The sequence below is a fragment of the Thermobia domestica genome, chromosome 13 (assembly GCF_964235325.1).
Source record: "Thermobia domestica chromosome 13, izTheDome1.hap1.1, whole genome shotgun sequence".
Taxonomy (NCBI): domain Eukaryota; kingdom Metazoa; phylum Arthropoda; class Insecta; order Zygentoma; family Lepismatidae; genus Thermobia; species Thermobia domestica.
Genome location: NC_137466.1, coordinates 106,865,728 through 106,891,461, shown reverse-complemented (window position 1 = coordinate 106,891,461; position 25,734 = coordinate 106,865,728). Strand labels below are relative to the sequence as shown.

The following is a 25,734-nucleotide window of genomic DNA, read 5'->3' as shown; positions in this document are numbered from 1 at the left end:
GATTGGTGGGGATGGTGGATTAATTTGGAGTTTAGTATTCTGTTCAGCGCCGAGGCAATTTAAGACATGGACCTATATCTTAACATGGAATCTGAACCACATAAGTTCCCACCAGGAATCGATCCGGGTCTCCCGTGCCGAAAATGAGCACTCTAAGTATTACGAGGGAATTCCCCACGGTCCAGTGGTGCTATTCAGCCGGTTCACTAGGACCGATTGTTAAAATATTTTCAGTTCGCAGAACCGTTTCTTACACCCAGACAACAATAAATGTTACCCAGTTACACCCAGAAACAGTACATTTTTGTTTAACTATCTTTGTTTTTAGAACGTCTTAAAGCTAGAGTTAAACATATGATCTCTCAGAACAAGGTATTTCTTAATCTCAAATGCTCAGACATCAAGAATGAGAACTGCGATTACATCAGCATAGTTTTGAGGGTTATTTATATTCGAAACGCATATATACCATTATCAACAACGACATAAACTTCGTGATTTTTGCTAGTGTTGTTCACGAAGGGGGGCTCTCTTGTCTCGTGAAGTATCATGGAAATTCAATTTCATTTTCAAAAAGGTTTAATTATTTCTATTGGACGATGTCGTCTTGTGTCGTTTCCTCAGTAACACTACTTTCTGCACACAATAACACACACATGAGTAAATAGCATGTGTATCAGTTTTCAGTGTTATAATGTTTCGTTTACTTGTCATACATTGCAATTAAAAGATCTTATAGTTGTTTCATCTCTACTATCGTATAGGTTTGTTTTGAATATCCTAATCATCTATTGCGTAATTCCTGCTCGTAAAATTTTCACCAATATTGTTTCAAGCGTTTAAGTCAACAGGTTTCATTATTTCTCTTTGTTAACCCTTTTAAGATATATCGTAGTTCTTACTACGAAATGATATTGTCTTCAAAATTCCATTAAAAAAGAACTAAAGAAGCTGTTTAGTTCCGGTTTCTTTTTTTTAATTTTACAAGAGATGAGGCATTGAAGAAAGCCTTGGAAGGGTCTATACGCTTCCGAGCGTCGGAACATAGCGGGGTATGACGTCATTACTTTACAAATTCCCTTTTTTTAGTGAGGTCTAACTTCAACATTTTTTGGTGAGATTCTCTTTAACGTAGATTTCTGAAGTTTTACATAAACCCTTCAGTTTCTATCTGATTTTTCTCGGATCTCTTGGTCAACACAGAAGGAAGGTTCAAAGGGGCTAAAATAGGGATGTGCACGGGACAAGATTTGTAGCTGTCTCGTCTTGAAAATGTGCTGTAAAAGTGATGTCTCGACTCCAAAAATGTATATTTTTCTATTGGAAGAGTCGTGTCTCGACTCGAAGTTTGCCAGGAAAATCCTGTCTCGACTTGTCTCGTGCGCATCCATAGGCTAAAAGGTAAAAAGGGATATTTCTTGACCAAAAATCCACTTTCGCGATTATTAGTCCGCTCAGGACATGATAGGAACATCTGAGTGGTACTTCCTGAAAGCTTACTCGATTTTGAACAGTCAGGGATTTTTAGATAATATTCCTTTTGTTACTACTGTAATTTGAAGTGCTTTGCGTGCTTTTCCCACATGGAAAAATATTTTTTCCGCCCTTAGTATTGAAGATAGGAGATTGGTATTTGTCACAAGTAATTAGTACCACAAGTGCTATTTTTGTAAGTGATTTCCAGATTTCTATGTTTACCCTGCGCCGTACCAGAGGGCCCCAAAATTTAAAAAAAGGGATTTTTCACAAAAAATCCTATTTTTCTCAATTTTCCCTCCTTAGGGACGTCCGAGGGACATATGAGTAATACTGGCTGAAAGTCTACTCTATTCTGAAGAGAACGGCGTATGAATCATGATCCTACGATAATTAGAAACGTATCAGGAAATTTTTAAATTTTGTAGGGTGCATTTTAGGAAAATTTTGGGCGTTTTTTGATGCTCTCCCAACATGGGTCAAAATTTTTCCCACCCTTACTATTGAAGACAGGAAATTTTAATTTGTCACAAGTAATTAGTACACTACATAGTATGTTTCAAAATTTTTTCAGATTTGTGCGCAGACCCGGGGGGGGGGGGAACCTCAGGGGTCCCGAAACTTTGAAGAAGGTTTTTGTCAAAAAAAAATCTCGATTTCCCTTCAAAAAAGAACCTCAGGTACATGATAGGGACATGTGAGTGGTACTATCTGAAATCCTAATCTATTCTAAACAAAATGACGTATGAACCATAATCCTATGATAATTGGGGATGATGCTGTACCTCCTTGATTGAAAGTCAACAAAAACACCTTTAAAAAAATCTTAAAAGGGTTAAGGGGAAGTTTGGATCACAAATTCTTTATAAGTGATATTAGGAGGTTAAGGAAGAATCGCGCTTAGTCTTGAAGGAAGTAGTAAAAAATCCTTAGGTAACAGGAAAAAGACCCTTAGGTAACAGGAATAAGAAAGACTTTGTAGTTGAATATTACGTGGCCCACACCAAACAAAAAATTTTATTTTCAAATGGATAATGACCCATACACCTTTATCTTCCATTAAACAATCAAAGATCAGATCTCATATAAAACGCTAAAACAAAACTGTTGATTGAAAGTGTTGAGAAATAATATGTTTCATTCACTATGTGTATGGGGACACTTGGTCGAAAAGGTGTAACAGCTTTTTCAGTCCAGCCATTCTGAGTGAGGTTTTTCTTCGGTTTTCCTCATTCGTACCAGGCAAATGCCGGGATGGCACCTAACATACAGGTCCCAGTCTACTTACTTCCTTTTCCATTCATGTCTTGCTTCGTCTCTAATTGATTCCATGCCTCCTCGAATGGATGCGGTGATAGATAAAATCATGGTTCGTCGACACGCTATTAGGTTTATAATTATAAGATGTTTATGTTTAATCAAGAGTGTTTTTGGAATTGCCAAGACAGACTGAAATATTGGAATTGCCAAGACAGACTGAAATATTTTATCTTGTTCTTTTTGTTAATAAGTGTAATTATTTTTTTCTTTTTCTATGGGAATGAACAATTCTTTTTATTCCATCATTTTTCTATTGGCTTTACGAAAAACATTCTAAACAATTTAGAAACACACAAGGCCAAGGCGTAGTTGAGTAGAATATTTTATTTTGTTATCTGTGTGAAACATATTTTTTTCTGTCTTTCTTCTTACATATGAGAAAGAACATTTCCTTTTATTCGTATTATGGAAATTAGAAAATGGATATTCAGAACAGTTTTGGTTTACAAACGCTTAATACCAAGAAGCAAGCATACCTGCACAGCGCATCATTCACATATGAGCATGAATCTCCTTGTCATTCCTCACATCTGTACATGTCCCTTTGCAGACACAACTGAAAAATGTTTTGATAAAAATCGGCAAGGGAGATTTTTCGATTATTTTTTCAATATCTCGCACCGTTTACAAGATTTGAGCCTATTCCGGTTGGAGTTTCTAATTCATGTATGACCAGTGTTTTCTTTCTTCTTGCATGCAGTATATAGTATCCTTCGTTTTTAATTATTAACATTTGGCCATGAAACAAACGCTTGAGAGATATTCAACCCGTGTATACAACTATGTTATGTTGAAATGTATAACTCTTAGGATATGATGCATTAGTTTTTAGAAATTCAATACTTTCAGTGTACCCCTAAAAATGTAATAAAGAAATAACGGCCCCATTTTTTAATAGTCAATCAGAACTGGACAATCTGCACAAAATTTGGAATCGACCACTGAAAACAACGCGTTTCTAGCATTTGTCGTTTTTGAGATCTTCGAGAACGTTCGAGACAAACATAAACCTAGCATTTTAGTATATAAACGAAATTACTTGAGTCGTTTTTCAGAAAATCGTCCAATAATAAACGCACTCCCATTAGTAAACTGCCCTCTGTGGTAATATTCATGAGAAATTACTTAACCCGTATCATAGTTATTAATCAAATATGTATGTATCACCTGTATAGTTTTTGAAAATATCGTCCGGAAAAGACTGAATCAAAGAGTAAACTGCCTCTTATGGATGTTTTTCAGAATAAAACAAATATTTAACATCCAGTTAGACTTCCAGTCAAGTAGTTGGTCAGACGCTTGCTTAATGTTTCTGCTAAGTATTAATATAATTATAATATTGTACCTGGACCAGCTACAATTGTTTCAAAATCAATAAAATGTGCTTTAACATCTATCCGAAGGGACACCGTATTCCTTTCTAATGGCAGAACATAAAAGTTTGTTATGAAAGTGATGAAGGTATATTTACTCCGACACCTTAAAAACATTAATAAAATACTTTTAACTAATTGTGTCTGCTAGGGACGATATCTATTTGTTTAATTTGTTTAATAAACAAATGGTGTAGAGATTGGACCACTTAAAATATGGAACATTTTCAGTTTTGATTTGTTTCAGGAACAATCTTCTAATCTTTTCATTTATGTAGGAGACAGATCCTGCAACAAAAGTATGTGTACAATCGTAGTGAAATTATTTGGACAGTAGTTGAATGTTCAAATGCAATATTTATACTGCCACTGGTGCTTCACATTTCTCGTTCCTTGAACTGGTTATATAGTAGTTGTTTCGAAAGCTAAGAGAATGATAATCCTAATGAATGAAAAGAAATGAAATACCGTTCTTCCTAGTTCGAGCATACATTTTTCCGTAAAAGTATTTTTAGAATTGAAAGACGATCAAAATTGTCAGTTGTCTGTGTTTGCAGAAACTATTGCAAAACTCAAATGCATTTTTAATTTTTAAAACGGATGCTTGATTTCAAAACTGAAAAATCGGTTTTCAGTTTTCGAAACCATCAATCGTTTTTCACGTATTCGATTTTTCGAAATACCAAAAACTGAAAATGTCATGAAATGTCTAAAGCATTAAGCTCAAACCTAATTCTTAAACAATACGTGATAGTTGATTACACATATGATTTAAGAAATACCACATATAATATGCTCACAAAGTGGCAAATGAAACTGGATATATATTACTTCGAATGTTATCATAGTATACAGTTATTTTTGGTATTGTATAGAACTATTTAATCTCAGTTTCCAGAGGTTATCTTTATGTTCAAGGTTATCACTATGACCTCAAACGAAAAAATTAAATGGTCGCGTTATTCCAAATCATAGCAAAACACGAAGTAAAGAAAAATAAGGATTGTTGTATGATCACGATCAGTGTTAGCTTTTACTTTTTAACATTCTTGGATATAGTGAGTGCTACAATACAAAACAATTCATATGAAATTTGTTAAAGTTGATTGATGGCATGTGAGACAGTGACTTACGTTTTTATATATACCAAATGTGTTATATTTGTACCGTAACTAGCATTAATAGAACAAAATGATGTGATAAACTGTAAATATTTCTTTCAAAGGTCACAACACTGAAGAAATTGATCCGTGTGTGTAGCGTCCTCAGTGAAAATTGTTCCTGGAGTACTGTTAGTTTTAAGAATTAGACAGGTAAGCCAAGTTTTGCATTCATTATTATAATATTCATTTGAGACTTTTCATTAATTTTAAAACATCTATTGTAGGTGTGTCTCCGGCTTCATTTTATTCACGAGAAACAACTACAATACAATACAGTAACCAGTAAAACATATATGTTCTTTGCATGTTCTGTTAAAAACAAACTCAAAACAAATGAACGAATTTTAGTAATTTCCGGGTTGCAACGTATTTTTAAAAATTATGCTAAAGTTGTGTTAACAAAACAACATCGAGAAGATAAATAGGTGCAGAAGACAATCCTAATTGCCTTTCATTCTGGTCTAGTGGCTGAGGTCCTTCCTTTTGATATACGTAGTCCCGGGTTCAATTGCCAGTTATTGAGCATTGGAAGCATTATGGTGGTTCGGTTTCCTGTAGCGCCACCTCTCAAATAGCCTTAGTAATGAGAAGGAAGCTGAACTTCAACATACAAACAAAATAATCGTTATTATAATATTGATTTTCTAATGCAGTAACTAGATAAGAATCAAAAACAACATTTCAAAGAAAGACTTTTGTCGTCTGTTTCGTTTTTTCATCCATTGTTTTTTTTAAATAAAACTTTTTATTGATGTAAATATTTTTTTAAAAAATTCATGTGTACACTTACGTTATCGAAACAATTTAATTATTTTCAACAGCTCACATTACAGAAACCAAGGTTGCTTTTACCATTTCTTCCGCCCCTCATTAACAATAAGTAAAAGAGTAGAAAATTTGAGAAAATTAAATAAACCATATTTAAGTGCGTTGATAAGCATTGAAAATTGTAGTAATTCTCAAAGTTAATCAATAGAGCTACAGATTTTAGTTGCTCCACCTTATTAGACTTTTGCTATTCAATTTTCCCAAATTAACTTCTTTTCTTTTCCAAATAAAGCATTAAATAATAAACCTTCCTAACTGTGTTTGGCTTGTTCCTTTTCGCTATGTTTCACTGCAAGCAAGCTTTTGCACATTTTCTCAATATTATCATCTTTTTGCATGCGTATCAACACTTTTTTCTGGTTCGTTTCCCGCATTTTGTTCCTTTAATAATCAAACAATGGCAGGGGGCAAACAATGAGTTTACAACACTCAAATAAAAAAAAGTTAATTTTGAAAATTAAATAAAATTGATGAACAACGAAATATATATGAAATATTAAAAATAAAATAAAGCATTGAGCACTGGAAAATATAAAACTATTATAATTGAATTAAGAACAAGTACAGTAGGTAGGACCATGTCTCTGCACGCTCATTATTAACTTTTCGGATGGAAGTGGCAGCCAATATAAGAATAGAAAAACCAAACATTTGCAACCACAAGGCAGATTTTGGACTGGAAACATTTGTTTGCGTCTTTCCACGGCAAGAATGTCTACGATGCAGTAGGAGGCGCAGAAAAGCGTGAAGTAAGTTAACCCAATTTGCAAAGAACAACAGATCAAATGTTCAGTGTAGAGAAAATATTCCATTTCTGCAAACAAAACATTAAATGTGTTACCTATTTTCGTGTCCCACAATAATAAATTGTTAATCATATCGATCTTAAAACCTGTGGAAACACAACCTATTATTTGAAAAAAGTCATAATGTAATGATGTGATTATATAATAAATGTTAATTTACACAAGTCGATGACTAGAATTTCAGGAACCTCATCCACTGTGTTGAGTTAAAAGAACATTTTAAATAACCTCTAAGCATCGGCTTGTAAAACGACCAGTAAACAAATGTATTAAAAAGCACGAGAAAAAGTAAAAAGTAAAAGGTAGGGGTTACCGCACTAAACTTTCTCGCTCTAGTTTCTTAAACTAAATGAAGTTATGGTGCAGTTATTACTGAGACATTTATTTATGAAACGCGAACAAAATTATAAGACTTTTTCGAATTCTTCGTTTGAAGAAAATTCACTCCTCGAATTTTTGGAGATATCATTTATGCCATTTATTAGAATTATTAATGAAATATGTGTTTGTGAACTAACAAAAAATTGCACAAGTCGTATTTGAAGAAATGTGTAAAAACATCGCCAAAAGTAAACTTCCCCTTGTCAATATTTTCAAGACAACCGTTTTATGCATCTTTATAGGATTATTAACAAAATATTTTTCTGTAACAAAATCACCTGATGTGTACACATATGATCACCTGTTCACCTAAAATATATGAACAAAATCACCTGATTCGTTTTGAGAATATCATTCGGGAAAAACTCACTCTCAAGATTATATTATTTGTTATGATTTTTTAAGGAAAAAAATGAGTTATGTCATATTATCAGGTTATTAGTGAAACATTTGCAAGTAGTGTGTGCGTAAAGAGTATGTGTGTTATCGTTAGGAAAAGACAACAATCTGTTAGTTAACACTATATTTTGTTATATATAGTACACAAATAAGTCTACATGACAATTTCTTCTGTGAAATAAAACCTCTTAATTCTTATTGGAAACAAATGACACTTTCTAGCACTACAAAAGTTATTTTTCTCCTTTTTTTCTCAAAAACTACATATTAGAGTTTACCCTCAAGCATGTTATCGTGTTCACTCGGTGTTATGTATAGACTGTGTATTCTTTATATTTTAAACTAGCATCGATTATCCGCTTCGCTGGATTAATTAAAAAAATAAATGATAATATGTTCCGTCACTGAGTCACTTTTTACCATTACTAAAGCGCTCTCTGATATCGGTCATTTTCGATCATTCTCATATTTCTACTGCTCCTCCTCCCCATGCCATTTTGCGTGGCGGAAGAACTTTGATTTAAACGGCATCGGAAGTGCCACTGTTTATCAGAGTATAGAGTTGTTAATGAAATATTCATATAAGAAATATAAACAAAATCAATATAGGTCTAGCTATTTTTGAGAAAATTTCAATTTTTTATTTACACCCTTCAGTGAAGAACCATTACTTTTGGGAGTAAAGAGAAAATTATAAAGACTCTTCTGGAAAATCTTATGAAAAGCTTACTTTTCAAATTTGTACCAATGCGTTAAACAATACGTCATCTAGGCAAATGTATATACATACATCGAAATCAACGAACGGACATATGGACATTTTAATAAGCAATCTTTCGGTATGTTCGGTGTATCATGAAGCGTGTAAATACGTTAAAATCTAGATCACCATAGATTTTTCCATGATCGCCGTAGTCTCTTCTCTCCTATCGTCCCTCTAATATAAAAAAAAACGAAAATCCGAGAAATTCAACAAAATAAATGATATTTTACAATACCAAAATGACTGTTTTATTTACAAAAATATGATAAATTCCACCTGCTAAAGAAACATTTGAAATAGATCACTTTCAGTCGCCTCGAGCCATTTCTAGCGCTAACCTCCCTAACCTGCATCATTTATTTTACTGATAAATTAGTATTTAAAGTCTCTTCTTAGAGATTGGACAACAGCAAATGTACAAATGGACGGTTACATTCGTTTGTGAAAATAAAAATATCAGGTGTTGAGCGTGAAATTGAGTGTGTTTTACGCTCAGACTCACCTATATTTCGAGTTAAACTTCACTCAATGCTCATATTTTTAAAACGAGTTAGCTCATGACAAAAACTCACGAAAAGCGATCGCGCTCATTCACAACCCTGGATGTATGTATATAATAGGTTATCTACCTTGAAAAAACCTGCTTTCCGCAACTTTAAACACTCCAATGTCACATACATTGCCAGGCCCAACTCTGGATATAGTGTGAGGAAGAATTGAAGACTTTAGTAAAAATAAATAAATACATAAATAAATAAATAAATAAAATAAAAATAAGGAAATTGAGCGACAGAATTTATACGCCACTATTGTTGCCCATGGTATGAGAACCACATTTCTAGTTCGAGAGAAGTATCGTAGGCAATGCTAGTTAACCAGGTCTTAGATATTAAACACGTTATTACATGATTCTATAAAAACTGCTACTTTTTTTGTTTGTTGAAGTTTAGCGCCTATTTTAGCGCTGAGGCTATGTGAGACATGGACCTACATTTTTAAGGTGAAATCTGGACTACCACGATGAGTTCAGTATCAGTGTTTCTTCTAGACATGTTTTTGGGGGGCACTGAATCCCCCGGAGCTCTGAGAGTGCCTCCCCGGAGGAGACCAAAATATTAGAATATAAGACGTATTAGAATATAATAATAAATGGAATAGTATCAGACATGCCCGCCCCGGAATACTAAGTATGGCCCCGCAACATCATTTCTGAAAGAATCAGTATTCAGTACTCTCCCACCGGGAATCGAACCCGGGGCGTCGTGAAACTATAAATTGGTAAGCTAATTGTAAAAAAAATATAAAAGATTTTATCGACCGTTAAAGCTGTGCACATCATTACATAAAAAATACGTTAAAATTATATTCTATATTTTTAAATGAATTTGTGATCAGGAGAACGTGGCTCTGTGGTAAAAAGGTCACCTCTCGTGTGAGGGTCCCTGATTCGATCCCCAGCCATGAGAGATTGTGACTAACAACATGATGTCCATGTGGTTTTCTTAGGATTTACCATTTCCATCCACATGCTTATTGCACCAATTGTTTCATATTCACTCACTGTCATTAATAACTCACCTTCTTTACCCGCTTTAATCCCATATTACCTAATGCTTTATCAGCTACTGATTTCTCTAAAATAGTAAGAAGAAAATTTCTGTACAAATGAAGTAATTTCAGTATTAGATTATAATCTAATACTGAAATGATTTCACTTGCACAGAAATTTTCTCGTTATAATTATTTGACCATCAGCACTACGAAATATGTAATTATAATGTTTTATTATAATTAAGTATTTTAAACGAACGTTATTATTAAAATGCTTTCATAAGATGGGATGAACTCACTCACTTCCCTCTAAATAATCTGAACGCCGGTAAGTCGGTAATTTTTAACAAAACAAAGTATTGTTTATAGAGCACTGATTTTTTCTCTTTTTTAAAACTTTGCCAAGCCCATTTTTAAATCAGGTGGTTATAAATACACTAACTCATATTTGACACATTTCAACTCCATCAGTAGAAATGATTGGGAAACCTGAGAAAAGGGACACCAAATCTTACCCAAGTTATTTCTTTCAAATGAAGGGTTATTAATTAATTTAGAGCTTACTGTCTCTTTTAGTATTGAAGCTAAATGGGTCTTCAGTTTAAGTCGAAAATTAAACCACCGTAACGCGTTCAAATTTCAATCTTTTCCTACCGGTAATCGGACCCGGGACTCTGTGCACAGAACGAAAAATACTCCACAAATATATATGCCATATTGTATCAAAATCTAATAGTTTTTTTCTTTTTCCTTTTTTACGATGCTTACCGTGTAAGTTAACTTTAAAAGGGAAGGGATAAATCTGCTCCCTAATTCTTGACTGATTTTCAACCCAAGCAACAGAAACATATGACAGGTTGCACAAAATCGAATATGTTTTTTACGAAAATAAACGTGCAACATATATTTTTCATTATATTACTTAGGAGTACTTAGGGCTACCCCTCAATGAGATAAATTCTCCTCTTTTAATTCATTTAAAACTCAATCTAAAAACTCAAGGAACATAAGTACTGTATTGCATTAAAAAACAGGTTTTCTTTTGGATCAAAAGATCCATTATATTTCAGGTAAAAAAATTTTTGTAGGCCTTATATCTGGAGAACTATATATAGGGTAAACAAACCCAAACTATCACATAACTCAGTATGATGTGATTATTCCGCAAAAATTACGAAATCTCGATTTAGAGGCCGTACAAAAGTTTTGTGGCCCCTAATCCAAAAACTAATAGATCGCAATCTTTTGATGCATTTTTTGGATCATTTCTAAAATTCTTGTTACGAAATATATCGCGAAAGTTCTTTCTAAACATTATCGGAAAAGAGGTTAATTCATTTTCTTTCTCATTCGTGATTGATTTTAAGATGATGATTATGAGTAAATGTTGAATCCTTACACATATTATAAATAGATTTGCTACTGTTTGTATAAATATTTACGTTTAACGTTTAATATTTACGTTTTTTTTTTTTTTTTTTTTTTTTTACGAAGAATTTGCACTTTTCCGTACCTTTCTTAGATTTTTGTATATAAAAGTTTTAGTTCCATCATCTAACAATGAAAGAAGGCAAATTATGAATGTAAATTAATAACTAAATGTTAATTATCACTTTCTAGCCAAAATTCTAGTTACTGTTTTACTACATGAAAAGGTACTTACATATACACGGCTTGAATACCAAGCTGCCTAAGTCCTAAATTGAAATTTTACAGAATAGAAATTTGAAGTTCAACACCTCATACGTAATTAATATTTCTGTTATGTTTGCTACTAAAATAATAAACATGCAATTTATAGTCTGATAATTTACTCTTTAGAAAAATATATTTTTAAAAGGTACCCATATGTAAAAGTGAATGAAGGACTTAGTCCACTTTTCAATTTTTTTGGACTTAACGCCATTTAGCTTCCAAGTGGTTCATATTTATGGTGGCAAATGTTAGGAAATGCTGAACAATAACACTTTGTAGCCATTGCATTTTGTAATATTTTTGCAGTTGCGTTTAATATATCTATGACTTACGTGTGAATATTGTGCTCACTTATCTTTTTTTTCTGATTTTAATAATAATTGTAGAGATTTCCCTTTTGTTTCAAAATATATGAATTTATGACTATAAAGATTTAATAATAAGCACCGAAACCCTAATACGGTTAAACGGAATTAAAAAAAAAAAAAAAGAAAAAGAACGCCTGAGTGTACGTTTGTAACTTAATATTCTCAACCTTTAACTGACCGGGCCGAATTTCAATGCAAAGGTCTTACTGAGAAACCGCTTTTGAGAAAAAGTACAGGGCTATTTTCAAATGACTATAGATCACATAATCATCGTTCGAGACACATAAAACAATCGTTCTTACAGAATTATAATGCGCATGATATATCCACACTATACATCTTTATTGCGCGAAACATACGTAAGATGATGTTTTAAATGCGTCAGAGTGACAGTAACTATAAATAATTGCTTCGTCAACTGCGCCTTACCTGAAATTACTTCAAACGTTATTTCGTCAACTAGCTTAAACTGTTCATTAAAAAGAACCCGTTCAACGCAGAAACAAAGCTCCATTACGACTTTAAACAAAAAGAAAATGTTTTATTGCTTGTTTCGTTGTTTTGGAGTTTAACATTGTTTTTTTAACATCCATGCCATGGCACGGGAACCTAAATTTGAACGTGAAATCTGAACCACGAGAGCCCACGCAGAGAATCGAACCTGGTCTGCGCTGACGACTGTGAGGTGCAGGTAGCTATAGAAGAAAACTATGCATACCACAAGGACACCACCACAATGAAAATGATAATATTATGTGGAGTGGCTAGGGATATTCAAATTAATACAAAAAGATCTAAATAAAATGCAAATAGAATGCATTAGCATACTTAATCCCTGTTTGGAGATAATGGTGATCTCCTGTGGAAGCCGCCACTGCCACCGTTAATAGTCGGTAGAGCATAAGTAAATGAATAAAAACAAACAGGAATCTCAGGGTATTCTCTGACATCAGTTACGGTCTTGAAGCGACTTATAGAGAGTGTCAGAATCAACAAAGGTTAAAAAAAATAATTTCAAAAACAAACGTAGCAGCCTGTTAATTACTCTCTATACTCATAACTGTGTCCTTTTTAGTTCTTTGGGCGTAATTCTCCCTGGGCTCCATTCAGGAAGATGGTCAGATGTACACAAGACAAGGAAAAAATGTTTCCTTGGCTCTCACTCCTGAAAACAAAACATAGGAATTAGTATTCAGGTACTCACCGTACAGGAAAACAGACACCCTGGAAATACTTTTGATAGATGAAGATTTATTCTTGGATAAGCGAACCATGGATGAAAGTAGAAGCACGTAACACTTCCATTGTAATTATACACACTTTGACTTTCCTTAATACTTATGGTGCACCACACACATATTGAAATACACACAATTTCCACACTGAAATTTTATAGGGAAAAAAAAACAAGATGATGATTAAAACTGGAGATCTGTCTGATCTTTTAAATGATCTGATAATCAGATACACAACATTAATACACACTCCTCATAACTTCAAGTTCACTGTCTCTGACTGTCTTTCAGAGAGGAGGCTGATAATAGCAATAAAAATGGTTATACACAATTTTTACTTGAGAATTGTTAATTATCAATATATATGTACGACGCACTGTTCATCCGGAACGGTTGACACACAGTCTATGACGGAAATCACAAATATAGTTTCCACATTCTCATTCCACTAAACTGGAAAATGTTCGTGACGATGCTGACTAGCTGGATAGTCACAATGACGCTAGAACTGACTTAAGGAATGTCAGCATAATAGTAAAATGAAGCAACTGCTTGTCTCCTTGTTCTAAAGTCCAAGGATGGCACTGCCGTAATAGCGTGACAGGCCTAGTTAAATCTCATATAGAGATTTGACAGTGAATTACTATTCCATGTCAGGAATTATATAATAGTGCCACTGCACGTTAATAAAGTTGTAGGCAGAAAGATTGCTACGTTGTAATGCTAGCCTAGACCTAGCCAAATAACCATAATTCAGACGCTATGTCAAGCGATTATGTTCTGGTGAAAACACACAAACATAGCGGAAGTTTCAATTTTTGACGAAATACACTGTTCAATACACTTGAAATAATTCCACCAATAAAAGATATTTATGAACACTGTCCACTAATAAGAATATTTAACCGATACATATCGGTACATGTATATTAGACACAGGACAACCTGGGGAGCGATTCTCACACCGTCCTGGGTTGCTTTTAAAACTTCACACACGATAGTTCGAAGTGTACTCTTTCGTGTCTATGCAACCACTCCCCTTGCTCAGCACACGAACAAGGTTATTAAACTCAACTATTCTCAGAAAATCGTGGACTCGCTCTTCTCGGAATTTTCCCACAAAGGGTTTGATGCCCCAAGCAAGATATCGTGGGTGGTCTCCTACGTACAGCCCACAGAAGCAAGCTCCTGCCTGCACATTCTGCCAGACACCTCTTGAGAGGTGCTGCCCTCACCTCAGAGAGCGGTCACTTTAAAAAGCTTCTGAACCAAACAGAAGTCCATTGCAATAGCATGTAAACAATTACTATTTTCACTTAAAAACAACACTTTGCATTATAGTTTCACATGATAAAAAGTACAAAAATAAAGAAAAATATATATAGAATACATTGGTACATATATACAAAACTGTCATCTCTCTGGGTATTAGAAGGAAGTCTCCTTTCCTATGGCTTCCCTCAAACTGTCTGCTACCAACCCCAGTAGCCATGTTTGCAAGAGAGAGAGAGAGAAACATTTTAGTTTACCATTAATTTTGAAAATATACAAGATCCAAATGTCTTGAACGAAGGGAAACACGTTGACAAATATAGTTATGAATTTTGAACGGTCTTTCCAAGAACTAGTGAGCGTAATACGTTAATATTAATATTTTACACATAAAATGAATCAAAATAAAATACATATTTTCAAAACTGCAGTGCATTCTGGGAGTAATACTTAGGTCCGCTCGCAGACGGCCAACGAACTAGGGGTGGGGTGACGCTACGAGCTTGCTACTCGAGAAATTCTTTTAAAAGGTGTGAAAATCTCACCTTTACCAATTCAAAATCTATCATGTTGACGCTAAAAATTTTTACGACTTTTTCAACAAAGCATGTTGAGCGTCAGTCAGCAATGTATCCATACCAGCATTGCTATACAAGAGGAAGTGAACAGTATACTTCCTTTACTTAATGAGTCATCTTCTCTTGCTCATTCAGTGATTTCTTCACTCGTGGGTTGCCATAGACCTCACATGCAGTTCTCGATGCAGACAAGTGTCGCCGAGAAAAAAATCTCTGTCCACGTAGCTCGGTAGCCCAAAAGTTCAAACTTCTATATGTGAATCCATAGTAAAAGATATGATTTATCCTTTAATTAATCGTATGCAGAATAGTATGATAACTATATCACTTCATTAACACCTGTAATATATACACTATAATGTCCCAGTAATGAGATGCACGCAAGAAATAAATGATTCATTAGCCTATAAAGGAAATAACATACATAATTAAATACAATATACAACAATATTGTATTAATACTCTCGTATTACGCTCGGTGTTTACCCATTTATATTCATAATAACAAGACAATATTTAACATGAATGCAAATTAAGAAGCAATAAATTTTACCACAAATAACTATATATTTAAATAATGATATGCAAATGCATATCATCTGCATTTTGATATGCAGATGAAGGAGAAGGAACTCGGCCTTCTACATTTCCCCCCTATGATTCTAGGTGCTGTATTTACTAATACAGGACGTAGATCATACAGGGTGCACATTTTATGTTCCTGTAAATAAACAAGATAATACATGAAAACACAATAAACACAATGAAAACATCATTACAAGAAAAAAAATAATCAAAATAGCTAAATGCTGAGAATTCAGGTAGCCCTACTTAACTTAACCTGAATACATAAGTTCCCAATATAAACACAATACACTAATACCCTAAAATAAACACTGCAACACTACACTATGTACACTAACGTCATAATCGGGTGTACGATGCTTCCGGTGTGATTTATTTTTGCGCCTCTATTGTACCAGTACCACCGTTGTTTTCTTCTTCTCGAGCAACATATTTCTTGAGTAAGTAAGCATTTCTGGTCATTTTGACCTCATCTGTCGCAGGATCCGCTAGCGTGTACATGTTTTTGCCCGTGGTAGCGACAATTTTCCATGGGCCAGAAATTAGGAGAAGGAGTTTCTTAGAAACACCTGCTAGAGCATCCGAATCCGGGAATACTCTAGATAATACAAGATCACCCACATTGTACACTACTGTACGGTGTGACTTGTCAAAATTTCTCTTCCGTGCAGCAGCATTCTTCTTGTGATTTTTCTTAGCAATATCTATATAGTACTGCACGTCATGGCGCTGATCCACTTCCGGGATTTCGAAGAGCCTGGCTATGTCTCTAGACATAGACTGTCCAAAATGGCATTCATAGGCTGACACGCCAGTGGTCAGGTGTTTCGCGGAATTCAAACACTTCTCTATTTTCACTAAGTGTTTGGGCCACAATCTTTGGTTGTCATGACACAATTTACGCAGTAAACGTACGGTTGCCTTTACTGCGACCTCTGCCATTTCTCCCTGAGGATAATATGGAGTAGAGGTTATGTGCCTGATACCAAGGTCTGCTAACTCATTTTTCCAGCGCTCAGACTGGAAAGGTGACCCTCTGTCTGTCAAGACGAGTTCCACACTAGGGTTTACTTTCAAATATTCCTTCAGCTTTCTTACTGCGGTGGCAGTGTTTGCTTTCCTACATGCGTATAATCCTACAAGTTTTGAAAAAGCATCATAGAAGACAAGAATATAATGGACTCCCCCAATTCCTTTAGTTATTGGCCCCAGCCAATCTGTGCATACCAGGTAGCCTGGCTTCTTCACGACTACGGGATTCAGTGGTCCCGGACGATAACAGTGGGGAGGGTTGCTCTTTTGACATAATTCGCAGGAAGCACAGTATTTCCTCACACTTGCTCTCATCTTTGGCCATACGAAAAATTCAGTCAGAAGTGGAAGCAACTTACTGGCCGACATGTGCCCTCGATCTGAATGTTAATAATCGAGCAGTGAAGTTACTAACACATCTGGGATGCATATGCGAACTCCTTCCCGGTCACGTTTGCATAAACGTCCGTTCAATACTTCGAAACGGTGACAAGCACCATTCACTCGTGATGAGTTCGTCTTCTCTCCTACTTCTTTCTTGATCTTTCCGTAGACAGGATCAGAAGACTGCATCTCGGGTAGTATGGCTATTATCTTTCTAAACTCACAAGGAATTTCCTTCAGTATGGTCATCAGTGACTCCTGGAGGATAGGCTTCCGTGCAACACTGAGGTCTTCTTCTGTATGAGGAGGGTACCTTGAGTGATAGTCACTCAAATTTTCATTTGACTTTACAAACTCAAACTCGAAATTAAAATTGGACAGCAACATCGCCCACCGGGTGATGCGCTGGTTTGTAAGTCTACAATACAGGATAAACTTAAGAGCAAGGTGGTCGCTGCGAATTTTAAATTTAGTTCCTACTAAATTCTGCTTAAATTTAACGACCCCATCTATAAGTCCAAAAAATTCCTTCTCAGTCACAGAGTAATTCTTCTGTGCTGCATTGAACACACGTGAGGTGAAAGCTATGACCCTAATGTCATCATTTTCATCACGCTGGTACAATAGAGCAGAACACGCAAAATCACACGCATCGGATTCTAGGATCAGTTGTTTATCAGGCAGGACGGTCTTCAATACTACTTCTTCTTGGAAGATCTTTTTGATCTTCTCCATCGCTGCCTGATGTTCGGGTTCCCACTTGAACCTCACATTCTTCTTCAGTAGACTGAACAACGGATGGAGAACTTCGGAGTACCTTCTACTGAAGCACCGGTAATATTGGCAGTAACCAATAAAGGAACGCAGTTCCTTCACGTTTCTCGGTGTTCTGAACTCTAACACCGCCTTCACTTTCTCCGGATCTTTATCAATTCCGTGTTGAGAAAGTTCGAAACCAAGTATGTTTAATTTCTTTCTTGCAAAGTTACACTTCTTCAGCCTGAGAGTCATTTTGATATGCAGATGAAGGAGAAGGAACTCGGCCTTCTACACGACACATACTCATACCGACATACACAAACACCAAAGTTGTCATTCTATTTAAGAGTTAGAAAGACCAGCAGATTGTAACTACGTTTCATAGACTAATGAAGACAAACAAGAAGGTGCAATTGTGCGAAATCCATTAGTATTAACCTAATATTTTCGATCAGTTTATCCCCTACTCTGTTTGCATGAACTAACCACCCAAAATGGACACAACTTTCTTTTCTCTTTATGCTATGTTTATGTTTAAATTTAATGTTTAGGGTTAGAATTAAATTTTCTAAAAGAGTACGTATTAGTTACACTTTTATATTGTGTATATGCTAAGTAATACACAACTTTTGTAATTGAATAACTACTGAACTAATGTGAAAGTCATAAATTCGTTATTGTATGATCACCAAAATCGTTATTAGATGTTGTTTTCTTATAGTTAATTTATATTTTTCACATTCAACATGATTAACATGCATTAACTGAACAACCTCTTAATCATAAAAGGAAAAAAACAGAATCGTGGTATTTATTTAAGTATAGTATTCCAGTTTTTATTATTATTGTTATTATTATTATTATTATTATTATTATTATTATTATTATTATTATTATTATTATTATTATTATTATTATTGATTAACACATTAACTGCCATACTAGAAATTAGTATGGGGTTTAAATTTGTGAGAAAGAAGAGGGTGTACCGCTCGCTTCAACAACGGTACCACAACACATCATTAAGAATTTAGCTGTATGGCATGTACTTTTTAATACACTTACGTACATTTTAACACATCTTTTTCTTTATTGCAGAGTGTGGACTTTCAACTTCGTAGAATTACAAGCATGGAGATCAATGACATTTACGAAAGTAGAGAATTCATTGATGCGGAAGACTCTGGTGATAGTACCGCTGAGTTCAGTTACAAGCTCTTTGAAATAATCTCACCGGTCATAGTCACCTTAGTTTTCATAACAAATGTTCTTCTGATATTTGCAATAAGTCGCAACCAGAAAATTCAAGGATTAACCTACGTTTTCGTGCTTAATATGGCAATAGCTCATTTGTGCTGTGTGTTAGGGTACATTTTTGTCATACACTCTATAGCAACTCATACATGGTTGTTTGGAATGTTTGGATGTGTAATTGAAGTTACTGCAGATGATCTATTTCTCAATGCAACTAATATCTTCGTTATCATATTAAGTTATACACGTTTCATAAGTGACAGATGGCCGTTACAATTCTCCAACAATTTGAAGAAACGACTTGCTATTGGAGTTGTATGTGCCGCTTGGGTGATAAGTGTATGTTTTGTTATACCGGATTTAATCTACGCCAATATAGAAGAAAACAACTTATGTGTTGTGGAATGGTCTAATCATTATTTATATTACCTGCTTATTGAACTTGTAATTCCTCAGACACTCGTGACAGTATCATTCTTTTTATATGTACTCGATATGTGTTACGCTGCAAAATTCAGACACACATATGAGCTCAGTGAGAATAACAAACGAGATACTAGACTTGTTGTAGCCCTTGTTTTGACATGTTTCATATGTAGAATTCCGATGTATTGCATCTACGTGAAAGAAGTATTTCCGTCCTTCTCTTTGATAACGAACAATAGCTATGCAATGGAGGCTTTGTTACATGTAATAGGCCTAATTTCCCTCCAATTAAGTGCGATTATAAGTCCTATATTGTGTTTCTGTTTTAATAAGGATTTACGATCTAAAATTGTAACTTGTGTTACTTGTTCCAGAGCCAACCAAACACGAAGTGATATTCATTTGAATCATATAAACGATAGTAATATGCGAAATGAGCTAATAGCCATTGAGGAACTGGACGAACAATGTTTATTTCAAAGAGGAGCACAGTAATCTGTATGTGAATAGGTGTAGTAAGTTTATTTTCGACTTCAATAAAGGAATACTTCAGCATCTGAGTATAATGACCTAATTTATTATGGATAAGCTTATGAATTGTCAATCAGAACAGCATACACTCTTAGATACTAGTCCAAACCTAAAAATGATCAGGAAGTGATCTTATCTCCTACTTTATTATTCCTAGCTGATATTTATTTCTATATGTATTAAGGTGGACAGGAAAAAAATGATTGTAGGTAGATTCGGAAAGTAACCATTGGTAGCACTAAGCTTACACACACACACACACAAAAGATAGATTTTTTAGGTCAGATCCTTGATTTGCCGAAAATGCTTTGAAGTTTCACTCAAACGCTCAGTTTTGATTTTTTAAACAATATGTTACATTTATTTCTCTTTAAGCTGTGTGTACATGTATATTTATGTTTAGTGTTCCAAATACCTAATTAAGTTCTGATTAAGTGTTATCTAGGCGCTATGTGCTGTATAAATTAGCTGTTCTTCTACCGCCTCATCGTATATAAATAGGCAAAAGTTGTAAATTTGTTTCGATCTCGCACCAGTTTCTTTCATTTCTCCGTTTATGTTCCTTGTAATTATTTACTTATTTTGTACTATTCGATGCGTAGAGTCTCAAGTTACAAGTCCAGAAGTGGAGGAGACTGTGGAATAGGGTGGAGCGGTGTTTTTGGATAAGACCTATTTCGTGGGATATTTTTCTGCACTCAGTCACTTGGACTGCAATATTTGCTGAGTGTGCATGCGAAAACTTTATCTCATGTGGTGAGGTGCTTTTATGTATTGTTAAGCGATGAACGTGTCATTTTGAGTATGTGTGTATTGTTGTTGTTGTTAAGACGATGTTACGAATGACTGATGTGAAGGACCATTGCTACGTAAGGATCCGCTGTAATGTGGAAAGTAGCCTTTTAGAGCACTGGTTTAATTGAAACACTTGCAATTGCCAATTTATCCCGACATCATGCGCCATTACTACTGGCTACGATATGACATATTGAAAATCGTCATATCTGTCTTCAACCAGTGGATGATCTTGTTAAAACAGTCGGTGAAAATGTTACTGAAATTTGGATAAAGGTTCCACATATATATGAACAGGTAGTTTCCAAGTGGACTAATAACGGAAAGATCAAGAACTACAAATGTTACTCAGTGTAGGAATCACTTAAACATACGGATGTAAACTAGAAAGCAACTTGCGAAGAATTTGTACAAAATGCGAAAACAATTCATTGTAGCTTGTAGTGTAGAGACGTTGAGTTGAGTTGATTGTGGGTTTAACGTCCCGTTCAGCAGCGAGGCTATATGAGACGTGGACGTAGTGATTAACGTGGAATCCGAACATGCGCTCCCGCCGGGAATCGAATCAGGGTCTCCCACACCAAAGACGCATACGCTAACCGCTTAGCCACGGAGGAGCTCTAGTGTAGGCACGTAGACTAAAAATGACGTATAGGTTATAACAAATCTACTTTTTTGTATTGTGTCTTTATACAGCAATGGACCTTTGCACTAGCCATTAGTGAAATCGTCTTAACAACAACACACAAAACAAAGTAATGGAACGTTTTTAGTTTAATAATACACAAAACACTCTATCACACGATTGCTCGAGGACACTTGCAGGTTCACGTAAATTACCTCCCGAATTTCCGCGCAGATATCTTAGAAACTACGTTGTCTCAAAACCTGGAATTTATTTAGCCACTCCTCCAGGGTTTGTAATAACTGGCTCAAACAGAATCTCGCCTAGTGAAAACATATTAACAACTGTTTCATCGTTTTCACAAAAATATAGCAATAAATGCCGGAAACAGAGATCTCACACAATAGGGACGTATTCAGCATATAGTACATCATCATTGTCTTTATTTAGTAAGCACGTTAGACCAAATACTGGAAGTTCTTAGCACAGACAGCTCATAAGGAACAATACTTCGCCCAAGCAAAATCTCGGTTGGTCCGACAGTTGGAGGCTCGCGAAGAGTTAACATCCAAATTTTCTCTATATCTCAGTAAATGTGTTTACACAAAGTGAAAGATTTGTTGGGCTGCTCGTCCAGGGTGAGTGCATTCTATCCAACTATAATCTAGACTGACTAATGCCAAAAAGAGCAACGATGTTACTATTTTCTTCAGAAATGTATCTATGGATGTCCCTAAATACAATTCTCCAAAAATAGCATCGCAGTCATCATATAATAGATTATAATTAGTTTTACTCAGTAGTTGCGTTACCCCAAATGCTGAAAGATACTAACCCAGACAATGCGTAAGGCGTACTACCTGGCCCTTCTATTATCTCGACTAGCCCAAACACTCGAGGGGCCAATTTCATGCTAACCCCAAATTTTTGGTGCTCATATCTCATCATCTAGGCAACTCATAATAAGTACTGCCTGGCCCATTTAAAGTCTTGGCTAGCCCAAACATTTTTGGGCTTGCATGATGTAAGCCTGCAAACATTTTGGAGTCAATGTCAAAATAACTAAAGAAGCTCAGAAGCTGAAATTTCCTAGTACAGACAGACTACAAGGTGTACTACTTGACCCATCTATTGTCTCGTCTAGCTCAGATATTTAGGGGCTAACTTCACACTAACCTAAAACTTTTTGTGCCCATATCTCAGTAAGCTCAGTGGTAAAGTATTCACCTCTAGTGCATGGAGTCCCTGGTTCAATCCCAGCCAAGTAAGTTTCTGATGGACAACATCGTGTTCGTGGATTTTGAATTGTATTGAATTGGATTGAAAAAGGCTTTATTCAAGCGGGCGAGGTTCAGCATATTGCTGCTCTACCACCTAACCTTTTCTCGGGGTAATCCTGTTTCCTTCCAAGCTCTCATACCACTAATTCATTCACCATCATTTACTTGCCTTAATCATTCGTCTAGCTTAACCTAAAGAGCATAATTCTGGGACGTTAAACTGAAAAATTCCATTTATAAACATCGTTAGTTACTTTTATTTTTTGTCTGGGATTCAGAAATGACTTATAACATAAATTCGGAAAGAATGAAACCGTAATTAGGCGTATTATACAATTGAAATGAAACTTTAAGATAGTTTAGAGTTTAATGACCCCCTTCAGCATAAAAGCTGTGTTAGACATAGATTTACAGCTTGACGTGAAATCCAAACATTTGAGCTCCAACTTGGAATCGAACTCGGTTTTTGGCACCAAATGTGCGTACATTGACCATAGCTACGGGTAAGATATGAAATAATACCTTGAGTAACAGTAATTTACCAAATTTGTCAATGTAATTTTGTTTAATGAATACAGCATTTCAAAGAAGAAGAAGAAGAAGAAGAAGAAGTACAAGAATGAATGATAAATGAAATGAAAAAAAGAGTTAAATTTGTATTGTGATACGATACAATAATTTTGCTGGCATCTGTAAGTTATCTATGTGGCATTTTGAGATAACTTACACCCTGTTAATTCACTTTGTTCTCAACAGGGTGGAAATAAGCTAGTAGTATTGAAGTGTAACTTTCAATTAGATTAATGATTGGTTGTAGTTAAACATCGCTCTGCAGCCTAGAACCTCGAAGACAGAGATCTACTGCTTTAACTTGGATTCTAGATTTGAACTTTTATTCAGTTTCGTATACTCATGGATAGAGGTATAGGTAAGGAGGTTTCTAGGTTTTAACCCGTTTTTAACTAAGATACTAAGCATTTAACAGGTTAAGATATGTACACAAGTACCACGAATTGTATAAACTTGGAGGTTTGAACTTCCCTTCACGAGTTCCTGTGTACGCCACTACTCACGGAATCGAACCTGTAATACACAGAAAGTACAAACTTTAGCCACTTGGTGATGGAGGGATGTGAAAAAATAAGAAAATGACAGGTTGTTAAGATTATAGTGTTGAATTTATACATTTCTTTATTTCACTCAAAAATTATTTTGAGACCATCGAGACGAGACCGAGATCAAAATGATTTTCGACTCAGGACGTGACAGTGACGGGTACAGCTGTTTGTCAATTAAGACGAGAACGAGAATAAGTAGAAGCAGAAATAGCAAGTTCACCAAATTTATATGGAATCGAAGTAGGGATTCTTTGATCAGATGTAAACCTTTTACCACTGCCCCGTAATAAGGCGATCGTCTCAAAAATGCAATATAGTGATGATTTTAGACTAAAAGAAGTCTGGAAGAACTGACAGAAGTTAGCATAGTAGGGGAGAGGAAGGGAATGGCGATCAGTTGGGAATGGCGATCAGCCCAATTTGCCCTCTTGTTGCGTGACCAGAGGAGAAGTGAAACTAGTGCTGCCATCTGCCTCTTGTAGCAAGGTTTCTTGTGTATTGTCGAGGAAGTTGTCAGAGAAGACTGAAGTTTACAGTGTGCTGAAACTTGTTTTTGTTGATTTTCTTATAAGGATCTGCATATTTCAACTCACGATACGTACAATTTTAAGTTGTAAGATCTTGAAGTTACTAAGATTCATAAAAAGTTATATTTACGTCTAATGCACAACACATAGTTATATTTCAAATAAACTACGTTTTACAGTATAACCAGCTCAATTTTCAAAATGGCACAATGGTGGGAATGCCGATCAACGTGATCGGTTTCCCATCATGGTGATCGCCATTCCTAACAAACATTTGGAATACTTCTCCAGCTAAAAATTATAAAAGAGGCTAGACCTAAGATAGATAATACGCCTACTTGAGTCAAACACTGAAACTTTGGTATCGGTGTAATCTTTGTGGGTCGTGGGTGCATGCTGACTGTACTGTTGTGGACTCACCACATGGATATATCTGTGACGTGTCTTTGAGAAAATGTCAATAAAACATTCAGTTGACGTTTCTCAGTCTTTCGAAGTAATAACACATTCAGTTGACGTTTCGCAGTGTAGAAAAAAAAAAAAGAACTTGAACTGCCTATGAAACTGTGTGTGTTTATTACGCTTGTAATGTGATCGCCATTAGCAACATGTGATGGGAATGGCGACCAAAGTAGCAATTTGAGTTTTTTCCATCGTGTTCCCGAACTGCAAGAATCATCCTCTTTTTATTTTATACACTTATTGTAGAAGGATTGGAGTATGTGTTTACAAATTTGTTTCAATATATTTTGCAAATGAAACTACGTAATAACCCATTTTTCTTAGGTGATCGCCATTGCCCACCTCTCCCCTAAGTACGTAAAAATTGAAGTTACAGGTATACAAACCCATAAAAATGAAAATTGCAAAAACAATGATTGGTTGTTTCTACAGGTCTTCTTCCAGATGAGACAGTGTTCAATCTCTCTTCCCAACTTCATGAACACTTTGTCACACGAGGCGGGAAATTTCTCCAGTCTGAGGAATGACATCCCTCGGCGATCACACAATCCGGGGAAAGGGAAGGAAGAAAGGATTGGGGAACGATGCAAGCGGCCTGGGACCTATTCGTTAGGTACTATCTTGGCATTTGCCTGGCATGAATTAGGAAAACCCAGGAAAATCTCATTTAGGTAGCTGGCATGAGAAAATTTTTCACAATTTTTCAACCGAGTGCCCACTCCGGGAATCAAACCCGTGACCGCTTTCA

The 25,734-nt window shown here is 35.3% G+C and overlaps 1 long non-coding RNA gene across 1 annotated transcript; it reads left to right on the top strand.

Moving 5' to 3' along the window:
* The first annotated feature begins 4,965 nt into the window (after window positions 1–4,965).
* On the top strand, window positions 4,966–20,208 carry LOC145668413 (uncharacterized). The gene is made up of 2 exons (XR_014128025.1): window positions 4,966–5,482; window positions 19,067–20,208. It is a non-coding gene; the product is annotated as an uncharacterized LOC145668413 (long non-coding RNA).
* The last annotated feature ends 5,526 nt before the right edge of the window (window positions 20,209–25,734 follow it).